General features: G+C 46.4%; 7 non-coding genes across 7 annotated transcripts; all 7 read left to right on the top strand.

Annotated features, from left to right (window-relative positions):
* The first annotated feature begins 1,651 nt into the window (after window positions 1-1,651).
* Window positions 1,652-1,724, top strand: trnam-cau (transfer RNA methionine (anticodon CAU)). Its single transcript has one exon. It is a non-coding gene; the product is annotated as a tRNA-Met (tRNA).
* A 1,889-nt stretch (window positions 1,725-3,613) lies between these two features.
* On the top strand, window positions 3,614-3,686 carry trnam-cau (transfer RNA methionine (anticodon CAU)). Its single transcript has one exon. It is a non-coding gene; the product is annotated as a tRNA-Met (tRNA).
* Window positions 3,687-7,535: 3,849 nt separating this feature from the next.
* Window positions 7,536-7,608, top strand: trnam-cau (transfer RNA methionine (anticodon CAU)). Its single transcript has one exon. It is a non-coding gene; the product is annotated as a tRNA-Met (tRNA).
* A 1,888-nt stretch (window positions 7,609-9,496) lies between these two features.
* On the top strand, window positions 9,497-9,569 carry trnam-cau (transfer RNA methionine (anticodon CAU)). Its single transcript has one exon. It is a non-coding gene; the product is annotated as a tRNA-Met (tRNA).
* A 1,888-nt stretch (window positions 9,570-11,457) lies between these two features.
* On the top strand, window positions 11,458-11,530 carry trnam-cau (transfer RNA methionine (anticodon CAU)). The gene has a single exon. It is a non-coding gene; the product is annotated as a tRNA-Met (tRNA).
* Window positions 11,531-13,418: 1,888 nt separating this feature from the next.
* Window positions 13,419-13,491, top strand: trnam-cau (transfer RNA methionine (anticodon CAU)). Its single transcript has one exon. It is a non-coding gene; the product is annotated as a tRNA-Met (tRNA).
* Window positions 13,492-15,379: 1,888 nt separating this feature from the next.
* On the top strand, window positions 15,380-15,452 carry trnam-cau (transfer RNA methionine (anticodon CAU)). Its single transcript has one exon. It is a non-coding gene; the product is annotated as a tRNA-Met (tRNA).
* Window positions 15,453-16,748: the final 1,296 nt, after the last annotated feature.

Genomic DNA, 16,748 nt, shown 5'->3' with positions numbered 1-16,748 from the left:
TCCACCATGCTAATCCAGCTCTCTAACATTTGCAACAATTCCCCCAACTTGGCTGTGTTTTCATGTTTCTGGCTGCCCAGGATCACTTCAGTTTCTGTCTCCAAGATCCTCGAAAAACGGCAGAGCAATTCTGCTTTGGCTATGCCTGCTACCTCAACACTGCGATTTTTCAAATCGACTCCACGTGACCAAGCAACTGCAGCTTGTACCACCAGCAGAATGGAAAACCACAGTGGCCGGGTAATGATCAGTGAGGGGCCTGAAGGTGCATATTAGGAAAACTGGGAGGTAAATTTGCAGTCAGCACAAGTGGAAGGGAGCAGTCGACACCCATGTCTCAGTGACAGAAATCTTCCTTTGCTTGCAAGTGAGTGCCTACATTTTAGATGCATTGCTGCTCAAAGGAACTCCTGCTGGCACGCAGATGGAATTGCAGCAGCATCACCACCGTGTCGTAGACTGCCTTCCTCCAGGAAAAGATGTTTCCTCTGCCTTGACAACAACATGTTAAGCTATAATTCAGCTATTCATTTGGCAATACAGTTTCTACCAAAGCATTGTTTATCACGCACTTACTTCTAAAAGTGCACCCATAAATTGTATTCGCCATTCAAGCAGCGACCTAGCGTTGACTTTGGTGTATTAACGCCTCGGGTCTTCTGCTGTGCCAACGGAGCCATTGAGGCAAAGCCTCAAAATCCACAGTGTTTGTTCAATGTTGACCGTTCACCTTTTAGCCCTTGAGGCCATTATCTGCATTTTAAAGCCAAAGCTGTGGGTACACTTTGAGCAGCCAGTAGGTTGGGCCTCCTTTTAAATGCACAATGTTTCTGACACTATCTCAATTAATGTCTTCCTCCCTCTTTCCCTCAATAGTTTCAGCATGCATTGGTTTGTGACGGGGATTGTTTACCGTATCCCTTTTAGCCCTTGTGGGCTTCACCTTCATCTTAATGACAAAGGTGTGGGCACCCTGTGAATCGCCAGCTTCTCCTTGCAGGTTGCGCCTGTGTTCTAAGGGATAACGTGTCTGAGTCTGCATCGCAAGCTGATGTATTTTTCTCTAAGCTGCCTCAATGTTTTCTGAAGATTTTTCACTTTGGCAGGATGCAGACTGTAAGGATGGCAAAACTGGTCATGCTGGCTGCAGAGCAATTCAGTGCATGCCTCCTTATCGCAGTAGGCAGCACATCAATCCCATCATTTGAAGTTCCTGAGGATAATCTTCAGGGAGGGCTGGATTGTGTTCAAACGATTTCCAACCTCTGATGTCACGTTGCCATCTCTGCTGTTGGCAGAAAGGAAGGCAACTTGCTTGCAGCAGCCCTCCAAATGATTGGTCTTCTCTGTGCAGCAGCATGAGGAAAATGCATTGAAATGTGTGAACTGTGGTTTGAATGAAACAACTGGTGATCGTGACGTTTTGTCTCTTGAGTAAAATCTAGTGGAGAATGTGGGCACCGATCCCACTACCTCTCACATGCAAAGCGAGCGCTCTGCCACTTGAGCTAATTCCCCCTGGTCGGCACCAAATGTGTGCCAATTGTCCTCACTTTCTGGAAAATGATGTTGTAACAGCAGTAGAATTGTGCATGGGGGCTCCCTGATGCCTCAACAAAGAATATGTTATAACAAACACCAATGAATGGAAGCCTTCTTAGTGCAGTAGGCAGCGTGTCAGTCTCATAATCTGAAGGTCCTGAATTCAATCCTCAGAGAGGGCAGATTTTTATTAAAAAATCCTTCGTGTTTTCCACTTATTTCATATTCCCATCTCCGCCGCTGATAGAAATGCAGACAACCTGCTTGCAGCAGCTCTGCAAATCATTCGGCATCACTGTGTTGTGGCAGATGAAAAACATCTGAAAGTGCCTCACCACTGCTTGCAATGAAACGATCGGTGAGCCTGATGCTTTGCCCAAAGGGAAAATTAATGTGAAGAATGTGGCCATCTATCTGACTCCAGCATGCTAATCCAGCTCTCTAACATTTGCAACACTTCCCCCAACTTGGCAGTGTTTTCATGTTTCTGGCTGCCCAGGATCACTTCAGTCTCTGTCTCCAAGATACTCGAAAAACGGCAGAGCAATTCTGCTTTGGCTGTGCCTGCTACCTCAACACAGTGATTTTTCGAATCGACTCAACGTGACCAAGCAACTGCAGCTTGTACCACCAGCAGAATGGAAAACCACAGTGGCCGGGTAATGATCAGTGAGGGGCCTGAAGGTGCGTATTAGAAAAACAGGGAGGGAAATTTGCTGTCAGCACAAGTGGAAGGGAGCAGTCGACACCCCTGCCTCAGTGATAGAAATCTTCCTTTGCTTGCAGGTGAGTGCCTACTTTTTGGATGCACTGCTGCTCAAAGGAACTCCTGCTGGCACGTAGATGGAATTGCAGCAGCATCACCATCGTGTTGTCGACTGCCTTCCTCCAGGAAAAGATGTTTCCTCTGCCTTGACAACAACATGTTAAGCTATAATTCAGCTATTCATTTGGCAATACAGTTTCTACCAAAGCATTGTTTATCACACACTTACTTCTAAAAGTGCACCCATAAATTGTATTCGCCATTCAAGAAGCGACCTAGCGTTGACTTTGGTGTATTAACGCCTCGGGTCTTCTGCTGTACCAACTGAGCCATTGAGGCAAAGCCTCAAAATCCACAGTGTTTGTTCAATGTTGACCGTTCACCTTTTAGCCCTTGAGGCCATTATCTGCATTTTAAAGCCAAAGCTGTGGGTACACTTTGAGCAGCCAGTAGGTTGTGCCTCCTTTTAAATGCACAATGTTTCTGACACTATCTCAATTAATGTCTTCCTCCCTCTCTCCCTCAATTGTTTCAGCATGCATTGCTTTGTGACGGGGATTGTTTAGCGTATCCCTTTTAGCCCTTGTGGGCTTCACCTTCATCTTAATGACAAAGGTGTGGGCACACTGTGAATGGCCAGCTTCTCCTTGCAGGTTGCGCCTGTGTTCTAAGGGATAACGTGGCTGAGTCTGCATCGCAAGCTGATGTATTTTTCTCTAAGCTGCCTCAATGTTTTCTGAAGATTTTTCACTTTGGCAGGATGCAGACTGTAAGGATGTCAAAACATGGTCATGCTGTCTGCAGAGCAATTCAGTGCATGCCTCCTTATCGCAGTAGGCAGCACATCAATCCCATCATTTGATGTTCCTGAGGATAATCTTCAGGGAGGGCAGCATTGTGTTCAAACGATTTCCAACCTCTGATGTCACGTTGCCATCTCTGCTGTTGGCAGAAAGGAAGGCAACTTGCTTGCAGCAGCCCTCCAAATGATTGGTCTTCTCTGTGAAGCAGCATGAGGAAAATGCATTGAAATGTGTGAACTGTGGTTTGAATGAAACAACTGATGGTCGTGACGTTTTGTCTCTTGTGTAAAATCTAGTGGAGAATGTGGGCACCGATCCCACTACCTCCCACATGCAAAGCTAGCGCTCTGCCACTTGAGCTAATTCCCCCTGGTCGGCACCAAATGTGTGCCAATTGTCCTCACTTTCTGGAAAATGATGTTGTGACAGCAGTAGAATTGTGCATGGGTGCTCCCAGATGCCTCAACAAAGTATATGTTATGACAAACACCAGCAAACAGAAGCCTTCTTAACGCAGTAGGCAGCGCGTCAGTCTCATAATCTGAAGGTCCTGAGTTCAATCCTCAGAGAGGGCAGATTTTTATTAAAAAATCCTTCGCCTTTTCCACTTATTTCATATTCCCATCTCCACCGCTGATAGAAATGCAGACAACCTGCTTGCAGCAGCTCTGCAAATCATTCGGCATCACTGTGTTGTGGCAGATGAAAAACATCTGAAAGTGCCTCACCACTGCTTGCAATGAAACGACCGGTGAGCCTGATGCTTTGCCCAAAGGGAAAATTAATGTGAAGAATGTGGCCATCTATCTGACTCCACCATGCTAATCCAGCTCTCTAACATTTGCAACAATTCCCCCAACTTGGCTGTGTTTTCATGTTTCTGGCTGCCCAGGATCACTTCAGTCTCTGTCTCCAAGATACTCGAAAAACGGCAGAGCAATTCTGTTTTGGCTATGCCTGCTACCTCAACACAGCGATTTTTCGAATTGACTCAACGTGACCAAGCAACTGCAGCTTGTACCACCAGCAGAATGGAAAACCACAGTGGCCGGGTAATGATGAGTGAGGGGCCTGAAGGTGCGTATTAGAAAAACTGGGAGGGAAATTTGCAGTCAGCACAAGTGGAAGGGAGCAGTCGACACCCCTGCCTCAGTGATAGAAATCTTCCTTTGCTTGCAGGTGAGTGCCTACTTTTTGGATGCACTGCTGCTCAAAGGAACTCCTGCTGGCACGCAGATGGAATTTCAGCAGCATCACCACCGTGTTGTCGACTGCCTTCCTCCAGGAAAAGATGTTTCCTCTGCCTTGACAACAACATGTTAAGCTATAATTCAGCTATTCATTTGGCAATACAGTTTCTACCAAAGCATAGTTTATCACACACTTACTTCTCAAAGTGCACCCATAAATTGTATTCGCTATTCAAGCAGCAAGCTAGCGTTGACTTTGGTGTATTAACGCCTCCGGTCTTCTGCTGTACCAACTGAGCCATTGAGGCAAAGCCTCAAAATCCACAGTGTTTGTTCAATGTTGACCGTTCACCTTTTAGCCCTTGAGGCCATTATCTGCATTTTAAAGCCAAAGCTGTGGGTACACTTTGAGCAGCCAGTAGGTTGGGCCTCCTTATAAATGCACAATGTTTCTGACACTATCTCAATTAATGTCTTCCTCCCTCTCTTCCTCAATTGTTTCAGCATGCATTGCTTTGTGACTTGGATTGTTTAGCGTATCCCTGTTAGCCCTTGTGGGCTTCACCTTCATCTTAATGACAAAGGTGTGGGCACACTGTGAATCGCCAGCTTCTCCTTGCAGGTTGCGCCTGTGTTCTAAGGGATAACGTGTCTGAGTCTGCATCGCAAGCTGATGTATTTTTCTCTAAGCTGCCTCAATGTTTTCTGAAGATTTTTCACTTTGGCAGGATGCAGACTGTAAGGATGGCAAAACTGGTCATGCTGTCTGCAGAGCAATTCAGTGCATGCCTCCTTATCGCAGTAGGCAGCACATCAATCCCATCATTTGAAGTTCCTGAGGATAATCTTCAGGGAGGGCAGCATTGTGTTCAAACGATTTCCAACCTCTGATGTCACGTTGCCATCTCTGCTGTTGGCAGAAAGGAAGGCAACTTGCTTGCAGCAGCCCTCCAAATGATTGGTCTTCTCTGTGCAGCAGCATGAGGAAAATGCATTTAAATGTGTGAACTGTGGTTTGAATGAAACAACTGGTGGTCGTGACGTTTTGTCTCTTGAGTAAATTCTCGCGGAGAATGTGGGCATTGATCCCACTACCTCTCACATGCAAAGCGAGCGCTCTGCCACTTGAGCTAATTCCCCCTGGTCGGCACCAAACGTGTGCCAATTGTCCTAACTTTCTGCAAAATGATGTTGTAACAGCAGTAGAATTGTGCATCGGGGCTCCCTGATGCCTCAACAAAGTATATGTTATAACAAACACCAACAAACGGAAGCCTTCTTAGAGCAGAAGGCAGCGTGTCAGTCTTATAATCTTATGGTCCTGAGTTCAATCCTCAGAGAGGGCAGATTTTTATTAAAAAATCCTTCGCCTTTTCCACTTATTTCATATTCCCATCTCCGCCGCTGATAGAAATGCAGACAACCTGCTTGCAGCAGCTCTGCAAATCATTCGGCATCACTGTGTTGTGGCAGATGCAAAACATCTGAAAGTGCCTCACCACTGCTTGCAATGAAACGACCGGGGAGCCTGATGCTTTGCCCAAAGGGAAAATCAATGTGAAGAATGTGGCCATCTATCTGGCTCCACCATGCTAATCCAGCTCTCTAACATTTGCAACAATTCCCCCAACTTGGCTGTGTTTTCATGTTTCTGGCTGCCCAGGATCACTTCAGTCTCTGTCTCCAAGATACTCGAAAAACGGCAGAGCAATTCTGCTTTGGCTATGCCTGCTACCTCAACACAGCGATTTTTCGAATCGACTCAACGTGACCAAGCAACTGCCGCTTGTACCACCAGCAGAATGGAAAACCACAGTGGCCGGGTAATGATCAGTGATGGGCCTGAAGGTGCGTATTAGAAAAACTGGGAGGGAAATTTGCAGTCAGCACAAGTGGAAGGGAGCAGTCGACACCCCTGCCTCAGTGATAGAAATCTTCCTTTGCTTGCAGGTGAGTGCCTACTTTTTGGATGCACTGCTGCTCAAAGGAACTCCTGCTGGCACGCAGATGGAATTGCAGCAGCATCACCACCGTGTTGTCGACTGCCTTCCTCCAGGAAAAGATGTTTCCTCTGCCTTGACAACAACATGTTAAGCTATAATTCAGCTATTCATTTGGCAATACAGTTTCTACCAAAGCATAGTTTATCACACACTTACTTCTCAAAGTGCACCCATAAATTGTATTCGCTATTCAAGCAGCAAGCTAGCGTTGACTTTGGTGTATTAACGCCTCCGGTCTTCTGCTGTACCAACTGAGCCATTGAGGCAAAGCCTCAAAATCCACAGTGTTTGTTCAATGTTGACCGTTCACCTTTTAGCCCTTGAGGCCTTTATCTGCATTTTAAAGCCAAAGCTGTGGGTACACTTTGAGCAGCCAGTAGGTTGTGCCTCCTTTTAAATGCACAATGTTTCTGACACTATCTCAATTAATGTCTTCCTCCCTCTCTCCCTCAATTGTTTCAGCATGCATTGCTTTGTGACGGGGATTGTTTAGCGTATCTCTTTTAGCCCTTGTGGGCTTCACCTTCATCTTAATGACAAAGGTGTGGGCACACTGTGAATCGCCAGCTTCTCCTTGCAGGTTGCGCCTGTGTTCTAAGGGATAACGTGTCTGAGTCTGCATCGCAAGCTGATGTATTTTTCTCTAAGCTGCCTCAATGTTTTCTGAAGATTTTTCACTTTGGCAGGATGCAGACTGTAAGGATGGCAAAACTGGTCATGCTGTCTGCAGAGCAATTCAGTGCATGCCTCCTTATCGCAGTAGGCAGCACATCAATCCCATCATTTGAAGTTCCTGAGGATAATCTTCAGGCAGGGCAGCATTGTGTTCAAACGATTTCCAACCTCTGATGTCACGTTGCCATCTCTGCTGTTGGCAGAAAGGAAGGCAACTTGCTTGCAGCAGCCCTCCAAATGATTGGTCTTCTCTGTGCAGCAGCATGAGGAAAATGCATTTAAATGTGTGAACTGTGGTTTGAATGAAACAACTGGTGGTCGTGACGTTTTGTCTCTTGAGTAAAATCTCGCGGAGAATGTGGGCATTGATCCCACTACCTCTCACATGCAAAGCGAGCGCTCTGCCACTTGAGCTAATTCCCCCTGGTCGGCACCAAACGTGTGCCAACTGTCCTAACTTTCTGGAAAATGATGTTGTAACAGCAGTAGAATTGTGCATAGGGGCTCCCTGATGCCTCAACAAAGTATATGTTATAACAAACACCAACAAACGGAAGCCTTCTTAGCGCAGAAGGCAGCGTGTCAGTCTCATAATCTGAAGGTCCTGAGTTCAATCCTCAGAGAGGGCAGATTTTTATTAAAAAATCCTTCGCGTTTTCCACTTATTTCATATTCCCATCTCCGCCGCTGATAGAAATGCAGACAACCTGCTTGCAGCAGCTCTGCAAATCATTCGGCATCACTGTGTTGTGGCAGATGAAAAACATCTGAAAGTGCCTCACCACTGCTTGCAATGAAACGACGGGGGAGCCTGATGCTTTGCCCAAAGGGAAAATCAATGTGAAGAATGTGGCCATCTATCTGGCTCCACCATGCTAATCCAGCTCTCTAACATTTGCAACAATTCCCCCAACTTGGCTGTGTTTTCATGTTTCTGGCTGCCCAGGATCACTTCAGTCACTGTCTCCAAGATACTCGAAAAACGGCAGAGCAATTCTGCTTTGGCTATGCCTGCTACCTCAACACAGCGATTTTTCGAATCGACTCAACGTGACCAAGCAACTGCAGCTTGTACCACCAGCGGAATGGAAAACCACAGTGGCCGGGTAATGATCAGTGAGGGGCCTGAAGGTTCGTATTGGAAAAACAGGGAGGGAAATTTGCAGTCAGCACAAGTGGAAGGGAGCAGTCGACACCCCTGCCTCAGTGATAGAAATCTTCCTTTGCTTGCAGGTGAGTGCGTACTTTTTGGATGCATTGCTGCTCAAAGGAACTCCTGCTGGCACGCAGATGGAATTGCAGCAGCATCACCACTGTGTTGTCGACTGCCTTCCTCCAGGAAAAGATGTTTCCTCTGCCTTGACAACAACATGTTAAGCTATAATTCAGCTATTCATTTGGCAATACAGTTTCTACCAAAGCATTGTTTATCACGCACTTACTTCTAAAAGTGCACCCATAAATTGTATTCGCCATTCAAGAAGCGACCTAGCGTTGACTTTGGTGTATTAACGCCTCGGGTCTTCTGCTGTACCAACTGAGCCATTGAGGCAAAGCCTCAAAATCCACAGTGTTTGTTCCATGTTGACCGTTGACCTTTTAGCCCTTGAGGCCATTATCTGCATTTTAAAGCCAAAGCTGTGGGTACACTTTGAGCAGCCAGTAGGTTGTGCCTCCTTTTAAATGCACAATGTTTCTGACACTATCTCAATTAATGTCTTCCTCCCTCTCTCCCTCAATTGTTTCAGCATGCATTGCTTTGTGACGGGGATTGTTTAGCGTATCCCTTTTAGCCCTTGTGGGCTTCACCTTCATCTTAATGACAAAGGTGTGGGCACACTGTGAATCGCCAGCTTCTCCTTGCAGGTTGCGCCTGTGTTCTAAAGGATAACGTGTCTGAGTCTGCATCGCAAGCTGATGTATTTTTCTCTAAGCTGCCTCAATGTTTTCTGAAGATTTTTCACTTTGGCAGGATGCAGACTGTAAGGATGGCAAAACTGGTCATGCTGTCTGCAGAGCAATTCAGTGCATGCCTCCTTATCGCAGTAGGCAGCACATCAATCCCATCATTTGAAGTTCCTGAGGATAATCTTCAGGCAGGGCAGCATTGTGTTCAAACGATTTCCAACCTCTGATGTCACGTTGCCATCTCTGCTGTTGGCAGAAAGGAAGGCAACTTGCTTGCAGCAGCCCTCCAAATGATTGGTCTTCTCTGTGAAGCAGCATGAGGAAAATGCATTGAAATGTGTGAACTGTGGTTTGAATGAAACAACTGATGGTCGTGACGTTTTGTCTCTTGTGTAAAATCTAGTGGAGAATGTGGGCATCGATCCCACTACCTCTCACCTGCGAAGCGAGCGCTCTGCCACTTGAGCTAATTCCCCCTGGTCGGCACCAAATGTGTGCCAATTGTCCTCACTTTCTGCAAAATGATGTTGTAACAACAGTCCAATTGTGCATGGGGGCTCCCTGATGCCTCAACAAAGTATATGTTATAACAAACACCAACAAACGGAAGCCTTCTTAGCGCAGAAGGCAGCGTGTCAGTCTCATAATCTGAAGGTCCTGAGTTCAATCCTCAGAGAGGGCAGATTTTTATTAAAAAATCCTTCGCGTTTTCCACTTATTTCATATTCCTATCTCCGCCGCTGATAGAAATGCAGACAACCTGCTTGCAGCAGCTCTGCAAATCATTCGGCATCACTGTGTTGTGGCAGATGAAAAACATCTGAAAGTGCCTCACCACTGCTTGCAATGAAACGACGGGGGAGCCTGATGCTTTGCCCAAAGGGAAAATCAATGTGAAGAATGTGGCCATCTATCTGACTCCACCATGCTAATCCAGCTCTCTAACATTTGCAACAATTCCCCCAACTTGGCTGTGTTTTCATGTTTCTGGCTGCCCAGGATCACTTCAGTCACTGTCTCCAAGATACTCGAAAAACGGCAGAGCAATTCTGCTTTGGCTATGCCTGCTACCTCAACACAGCGATTTTTCGAATCGACTCAACGTGACCAAGCAACTGCAGCTTGTACCACCAGCGGAATGGAAAACCACAGTGGCCGGGTAATGATCAGTGAGGGGCCTGAAGGTTCGTATTGGAAAAACAGGGAGGGAAGTTTGCAGTCAGCACAAGTGGAAGGGAGCAGTCGACACCCCTGCCTCAGTGATAGAAATCTTCCTTTGCTTGCAGGTGAGTGCCTACTTTTTGGATGCATTGCTGCTCAAAGGAACTCCTGCTGGCACGCAGATGGAATTGCAGCAGCATCACCACCGTGTTGTCGACTGCCTTCCTCCAGGAAAAGATGTTTCCTCTGCCTTGACAACAACATGTTAAGCTATAATTCAGCTATTCATTTGGCAATACAGTTTCTACCAAAGCATTGTTTATCACGCACTTACTTCTAAAAGTGCACCCATAAATTGTATTCGCCATTCAAGAAGCGACCTAGCGTTGACTTTGGTGTATTAACGCCTCGGGTCTTCTGCTGTACCAACTGAGCCATTGAGGCAAAGCCTCAAAATCCACAGTGTTTGTTCAATGTTGACCGTTCACCTTTTAGCCCTTGAGGCCATTATCTGCATTTTAAAGCCAAAGCTGTGGGTACACTTTGAGCAGCCAGTAGGTTGTGCCTCCTTTTAAATGCACAATGTTTCTGACACTATCTCAATTAATGCCTTCCTCCCTCTCTCCCTCAATTGTTTCAGCATGCATTGCTTTGTGACGGGGATTGTTTAGCGTATCCCTTTTAGCCCTTGTGGGCTTCACCTTCATCTGAATGACAAAGGTGTGGGCACACTGTGAATCGCCAGCTTCTCCTTGCAGGTTGCGCCTGTGTTCTAAAGGATAACGTGTCTGAGTCTGCATCGCAAGCTGATGTATTTTTCTCTAAGCTGCCTCAATGTTTTCTGAAGATTTTTCACTTTGGCAGGATGCAGACTGTAAGGATGGCAAAACTGGTCATGCTGTCTGCAGAGCAATTCAGTGCATGCCTCCTTATCGCAGTAGGCAGCACATCAATCCCATCATTTGTAGTTCCTGAGGATAATCTTCAGGGAGGGCAGCATTGTGTTCAAACGATTTCCAACCTCTGATGTCACGTTGCCATCTCTGCTGTTGGCAGAAAGGAAGGCAACTTGCTTGCAGCAGCCCTCCAAATGATTGGTCTTCTCTGTGCAGCAGCATGAGGAAAATGCATTGAAATGTGTGAACTGTGGTTTGAATGAAACAACTGATGGTCGTGACGTTTTGTATCTTGTGTAAAATCTAGTGGAGAATGTGGGCATCGATCCCACTACCTCTCACATGCGAAGCGAGCGCACTGCCACTTGAGCTAATTCCCCCTGGTCGGCACCAAACGTGTGCCAATTGTCCTCACTTTCTGCACAATGATGTTGTAACAGCAGTCGAATTGTGCATGGGGGCTCCCTGATGCCTCAACAAAGTATATGTTATAACAAACACCAGCAAACGTAAGCCTTCTTAGCGCAGTAGGCAGTGCGTCAGTCTCATAATCTGAAGGTCCTGAGTTCAATCCTCAGAGAGGGCAGATTTTTATTTAAAAATCCTTCGCCTTTTCCACTTATTTCATATTCCCATCTCCGCCGCTGAGAGAAATGCAGACAACCTGCTTGCAGCAGCTCTGCAAATCATTCGGCATCACTGTGTTGTGGCAGATGAAAAACATCTGAAAGTGCCTCACCACTGCTTGCAATGAAACGACCGGGGAGCCTGATGCTTTGCCCAAAGGGAAAATCAATGTGAAGAATGTGGCCATCTATCTGGCTCCACCATGCTAATCCAGCTCTCTAACATTTGCAACAATTCCCCCAACTTGGCTGTGTTTTCATGTTTCTGGCTGCCCAGGATCACTTCAGTCTCTGTCTCCAAGATACTCGAAAAACGGCAGAGCAATTCTGCTTTGGCTATGCCTGCTACCTCAACACAGCGATTTTTCGAATCGACTCAACGTGACCAAGCAACTGCAGCTTGTACCACCAGCGGAATGGAAAACCACAGTGGCCGGGTAATGATCAGTGAGGGGCCTGAAGGTGCGTATTAGAAAAACTGGGAGGGAAATTTGCAGTCAGCACAAGTGGAAGGGAGCAGTCGACACCCCTGCCTCAGTGATAGAAATCTTCCTTTGCTTGCAGGTGAGTGCCTACTTTCTGGATGCGTTGCTGCTCAAAGGAACTCCTGCTGGCACGCAGATGGAATTGCAGCAGCATCACCACCGTGTTGTCGACTGCCTTCCTCCAGGAAAAGATGTTTCCTCTGCCTTGACAACAACATGTTAAGCTATAATTCAGCTATTCATTTGGCAATACAGTTTCTACCAAAGCATTGTTTATCACACACTTACTTCTAAAAGTGCACCCATAAATTGTATTCGCCATTCAAGAAGCGACCTAGCGTTGACTTTGGTGTATTAACGCCTCGGGTCTTCTGCTGTACCAACTGAGCCATTGAGGCAAAGCCTCAAAATCCACAGTGTTTGTTCAATGTTGACCGTTCACCTTTTAGCCCTTGAGGCCGTTATCTGCATTTTAAAGCCAATGCTGTGGGTACACTTTGAGCAGCCAGTAGGTTGTGCCTCCTTTTAAATGCACAATGTTTCTGACACTATCTCAATTAATGTCTTCCTCCCTCTCTCCCTCAATTGTTTCAGCATGCATTGCTTTGTGATGGGGATTGTTTAGCGTATCCCTTTTAGCCCTTGTGGGCTTCACCTTCATCTTAATGACAAAGGTGTGGGCACACTGTGAATCGCCAGCTTCTCCTTGCAGGTTGCGCCTGTGTTCTAAAGGATAACGTGTCTGAGTCTGCATCGCAAGCTGATGTATTTTTCTCTAAGCTGCCTCAATGTTTTCTGAAGATTTTTCACTTTGGCAGGATGCAGACTGTAAGGATGGCAAAACTGGTCATGCTGTCTGCAGAGCAATTCCGTGCATGCCTCCTTATCGCAGTAGGCAGCACATCAATCCCATCATTTGAAGTTCCTGAGGATAATCTTCAGGCAGGGCAGCATTGTGTTCAAACGATTTCCAACCTCTGATGTCACGTTGCCATCTCTGCTGTTGGCAGAAAGGAAGGCAACTTGCTTGCAGCAGCCCTCCAAATGATTGGTCTTCTCTGTGCAGCAGCATGAGGAAAATGCATTGAAATGTGTGAACTGTGGTTTGAATGAAACAACTGATGGTCGTGACGTTTTGTCTCTAGTGTAAAATCTAGTGGAGACTGTGGGCATTGATCCCACTACCTCTCACATGCAAAGCTAACGCTCTGCAACTTGAGCTAATTCCCCCTGGTCGGCACCAAATGTGTGCCAATTGTCCTCACTTTCTGCAAAATGATGTTGTAACAGCAGTAGAATTGTGCATGGGGGCTCCCTGATGCCTCAACAAAATATATGTTATAACAAACACCAACAAACCAAAGCCTTCTTAGCGCAGTAGGCAGCGCGTCAGTCTCATAATCTGAAGGACCTGAGTTCAATCCTCAGAGAGGGCAGATTTTTATTAAAAAATCCTTCGCGTTTTCCACTTATTTCATATTCCCATCTCCGCCGCTGATAGAAATGCAGACAACCTGCTTGCAGCAGCTCTGCAAATCATTCGGCATCACTGTGTTGTGGCAGATGAAAAACATCTGAAAGTGCCTCACCACTGCTTGCAATGAAACGACCGGTGAGCCTGATGCTTTGCCCAAAGGGAAAATTAATGTGAAGAATGTGGCCATCTATCTGACTCCACCATGCTAATCCAGCTCTCTAACATTTGCAACAATTCCCCCAACTTGGCTGTGTTTTCATGTTTCTGGCTGCCCAGGATCACTTCAGTCTCTGTCTCCAAGATACTCGAAAAACGGCAGAGCAATTCTGCTTTGGCTATGCCTGCTACCTCAACACAGCGATTTTTCGAATCGACTCAACGTGACCAAGCAACTGCAGCTTGTACCACCAGCAGAATGGAAAACCACAGTGGCCGGGTAATGATCAGTGAGGGGCCTGAAGGTGCGTATTAGAAAAACTGGGAGGGAAATTTGCAGTCAGCACAAGTGGAAGGGAGCAGTCGACACCCCTGCCTCAGTGATAGAAATCTTCCTTTGCTTGCAGGTGAGTGCCTACTTTTTGGATGCACTGCTGCTCAAAGGAACTCCTGCTGGCACGCAGATGGAATTGCAGCAGCATCACCACCGTGTTGTCGACTGCCTTCCTCCAGGAAAAGATGTCTCCTCTGCCTTGACAACAACATGTTAAGCTATAATTCAGCTATTCATTTGGCAATACAGTTTCTACCAAAGCATAGTTTATCACACACTTACTTCTCAAAGTGCACCCATAAATTGTATTCGCTATTCAAGCATCGACCTAGTGTTGACTTTGGTGTATTAACGCCTCGGGTCTTCTGCTGTACCAACTGAGCCATTGAGGCAAAGCCTCAAAATCCACAGTGTTTGTTCAATGTTGACCGTTCACCTTTTAGCCCTTGAGGCCATTATCTGCATTTTAAAGCCAAAGCTGTGGGTACACTTTGAGCAGCCAGTAGGTTGTGCCTCCTTTTAAATGCACAATGTTTCTGACACTATCTCAATTAATGTCTTCCTCCCTCTCTCCCTCAATTGTTTCAGCATGCATTGCTTTGTGACGGGGATTGTTTAGCGTATCCCTTTTAGCCCTTGTGGGCTTCACCTTCATCTTAATGACAAAGGTGTGGGCACACTGTGAATCGCCAGCTTCTCCTTGCAGGTTGCGCCTGTGTTCTAAGGGATAACGTGTCTGAGTCTGCATCGCATGCTGATGTATTTTTCTCTAAGCTGCCTCAATGTTTTCTGAAGATTTTTCACTTTGGCAGGATGCAGACTGTAAGGATGGCAAAAATGGTCATGCTGTCTGCAGAGCAATTCAGTGCATGCCTCCTTATCGCAGTAGGCAGCACATCAATCCCATCATTTGAAGTTCCTGAGGATAATCTTCAGGCAGGGCAGCATTGTGTTCAAACGATTTCCAACCTCTGATGTCACGTTGCCATCTCTGCTGTTGGCAGAAAGGAAGGCAACTTGCTTGCAGCAGCCCTCCAAATGATTGGTCTTCTCTGTGCAGCAGCATGAGGAAAATGCATTGAAATGTGTGAACTGTGGTTTGAATGAAACAACTGATGGTCGTGACGTTTTGTCTCTTGTGTAAAATCTAGTGGAGAATGTGGGCATCGATCCCACTACCTCTCACATGCAAAGCGAGCGCTCTGCCACTTGAGCTAATTCCCCCTGGTCAGCACCAAACGTGTGCCAATTGTCCTCACTTTCTGCAAAATGATGTTGTAACAGCAGTCGAATTGTGCATGGGGGCTCCCTGATGCCTCAACAAAGTATATGTTATAACAAATACCAGCAAACAGAAGCCTTCTTAGCGCAGTAGGCAGTGCGTAAGTCTCATAATCTGAAGGTCCTGAGTTCAATCCTCAGAGAGGGCAGATTTTTATTTAAAAATCCTTCGCCTTTTCCACTTATTTCATATTCCCATCTCCGCCGCTGAGAGAAATGCAGACAACCTGCTTGCAGCAGCTCTGCAAATCATTCGGCATCACTGTGTTGTGGCAGATGAAAAACATCTGAAAGTGCCTCACCACTGCTTGCAATGAAACGACCGGTGAGCCTGATGCTTTGCCCAAAGGGAAAATTAATGTGAAGAATGTGGCCATCTATCTGACTCCACCATGCTAATCCAGCTCTCTAACATTTGCAACAATTCCCCCAACTTGGCTGTGTTTTCATGTTTCTGGCTGCCCAGGATCACTTCAGTCTCTGTCTCCAAGATACTCGAAAAACGGCAGAGCAATTCTGCTTTGGCTATGCCTGCTACCTCAACACAGCGATTTTTCGAATCGACTCAACGTGACCAAGCAACTGCAGCTTGTACCACCAGCAGAATGGAAAACCACAGTGGCCGGGTAATGATCAGTGAGGGGCCTGAAGGTGCGTATTAGAAAAACTGGGAGGGAAATTTGCAGTCAGCACAAGTGGAAGGGAGCAGTCGACACCCCTGCCTCAGTGATAGAAATCTTCCTTTGCTTGCAGGTGAGTGCCTACTTTTTGGATGCACTGCTGCTCAAAGGAACTCCTGCTGGCACGCAGATGGAATTGCAGAAGCATCACCACCGTGTTGTCGACTGCCTTCCTCCAGGAAAAGATGTTTCCTCTGCCTTGACAACAACATGTTAAGCTATAGTTCAGCTATTCATTTGGCAATACAGTTTCTACCAAAGCATAGTTTATCACACACTTACTTCTCAAAGTGCACCCATAAATTGTATTCGCTATTCAAGCAGCAAGCTAGCGTTGACTTTGGTGTATTAACGCCTCGGGTCTTCTGCTGTACCAACTGAGCCATTGAGGCAAAGCCTCAAAATCCACAGTGTTTGTTCAATGTTGACCGTTCACCTTTTAGCCCTTGAGGCCATTATCTGCATTTTAAAGCCAAAGCTGTGGGTACACTTTGAGCAGCCAGTAGGTTGGGCCTCCTTTTAAATGCACAATGTTTCTGACACTATCTCAATTAATGTCTTCCTCCCTCTCTCCCTCAATTGTTTCAGCATGCATTGCTTTGTGACGGGGATTGTTTAGCGTATCCCTTTTAGCCCTTGTGGGCTTCACCTTCATCTTAATGACAAAGGTGTGGGCACACTGTGAATCGCCAGCTTCTCCTTGCAGGTTGCGCCTGTGTTCTAAGGGATAACGTGTCTGAGTCTGCATCGCAAGATGATGTATTT

Source organism: Scyliorhinus torazame, chromosome 11, assembly GCF_047496885.1.
Source record: "Scyliorhinus torazame isolate Kashiwa2021f chromosome 11, sScyTor2.1, whole genome shotgun sequence".
NCBI classification, from domain to species: Eukaryota; Metazoa; Chordata; class Chondrichthyes; order Carcharhiniformes; family Scyliorhinidae; genus Scyliorhinus; species Scyliorhinus torazame.
Note: the sequence above shows the minus strand (reverse complement) of the source record. Positions and strands in the feature narration are given on the sequence as shown.